This window comes from Cimex lectularius, unplaced genomic scaffold, assembly GCF_000648675.2.
Source record: "Cimex lectularius strain Harlan isolate CLEC.00 unplaced genomic scaffold, Clec_2.1 scaffold94, whole genome shotgun sequence".
NCBI lineage: Eukaryota > Metazoa > Arthropoda > Insecta > Hemiptera > Cimicidae > Cimex > Cimex lectularius.
In genome coordinates, this window is record NW_019392668.1 from 59 (window position 1) to 1,826 (window position 1,768).

Below are 1,768 nucleotides of genomic sequence, written 5' to 3' on the forward strand. Positions count from 1 at the left end.
AAAGAAATGAATTATAATTTTTTTAAATCATATTATTATTATTGTTTTAAAATCAAATACATAATTTCAATATAACTAAAAATTATAATCTTTAATGAACTAAAATTAATAAAACTTTGTAACCTTTATTCTTTAAATAAATGCCGAAGCCAGTTAACAAAATTGGGACAAGAACTTGCATGTTCATTACATTTCAATTTATTTAGCCGTGTCTTGATAAGCCGGTTAATAGCTTCCGCCTTGTTTTTTTTAATTTTCTGAAAAATAATTAACTACAAGATCTATTGCTATTTCCATTATCGTAAAAATTGTATACTTTTTCGACACGTTTTATCCATTGGTCTGTTTTATTTTTTCCTTCTGTATGTGAACATTTCCTTTCCCTTTCCCTTTTTCATTATGTTTAGACTCTATCACTTTTTTCTTTTCAATTATTTCTCTTAATTTTTCCGCATGTTGCATTGCTTCTTCGAAATCCTAAAATAATTTTAAAATTACTACATGATTATTGAAGTAATCTATAAGAAATTACTGTAAGATTGACAGTATCATCCCACAAGTTCTGCGAATTGGCTGCACAAATTTCCTTTTTTCCGTCGCTTTCCTAAAAATAAAATGTAACGCACCGTATAATCGAAATAATTACAATGTTATGTAGGAAGTAAGTAATTATTGTTCAAAATTGTAAAAAGGTTTAATATTTTTACTTCTTTTTTTGATGTTTTTTCTCTTTCTCATCCGATCTATTGGATTTTTCTTCCTCTTCAATTTGAACCGGATTTTCCAACGTATACACCTTTAAGATATCGTAAATTTAGTAATAAGTTTAAAATATACTTCAGCCCACAAAACAGAATAACAAATTAACATTTCAAAACGTAAATTAAAATCTGCAGAACCAACATTTTACTCAATAATATAAGATAGAGAAAAATAATATAAACTATTATATTAATCAATTAAATCAAAAGTACTCACATCACATTCCGCAATTCGCTGACTAACAGAATCCATATTGGTTTCCACAAATTGCACAACAACGTTAAAATTATCCAAATCCGTCAGATTTCGAACAAATACTAACTACTGAAATTCGAATTGTATTAACATTAACCTATCTATTAAAGCTATTGTAATTTGCGTAAACATTTATTAAAATAGTACTTGGTTGTTAGAAAGAAGATACTCCAACATTGATGTGAGGATTCGAACATGAGCCGACGTGCAAGGAATTGAAGAAAGATCCATTCTAAATTATATTGCAAATACATTTAATTAATTTCAGGATTTGTGTAAGTAATTCACCGTTTTTATCATTAATAAACATGCATAAAATATTTAATTACCTACTTGAAAATTTCTCTTCTTTCATACGGTGATCCTTCCTGCTTTCTACTATTGAATAAATAATAACTTCGTAAATCACTTAATCCTCACAATATTTGTTGATATTCGTAAATGCCCCGAATTTGTTTATTTTTAAAAAGCAGACGAGCGGTACGAGTCACCTTGAGATTACCCAGTTCGAATTATCGTGGCAAGCGGGGGATTGGTGGGGGGACTTCCATGGGGACACCAACAGACCCGATCATTTAAATGCCGGCGGTAAAACAGGACCAATCAGATCCCATGTTTTTAAATTTAGGCGGAAAAACACCATGGGACACCTTGAGAAGGAAAGTGGTGGAGGGGGGATGACGGTAAAACAGGACCAATCAGATCCCATGTTTTTAAATTTAGGCGGAAAAACACCGTGGGACACCATAAG

General features: G+C 30.5%; 1 long non-coding RNA gene across 1 annotated transcript; it reads right to left on the minus strand.

The window, feature by feature from the left end:
* Positions 1 to 410: 410 nt before the first annotated feature.
* Positions 411 to 1,082, minus strand: LOC112126327. Its single transcript, XR_002909901.1, has 3 exons — positions 979 to 1,082; positions 533 to 796; positions 411 to 477 (listed from the first exon to the last, which is right to left on the minus strand). It is a non-coding gene; the product is annotated as an uncharacterized LOC112126327 (long non-coding RNA).
* Between the last annotated feature and the right edge of the window lie 686 nt (positions 1,083 to 1,768).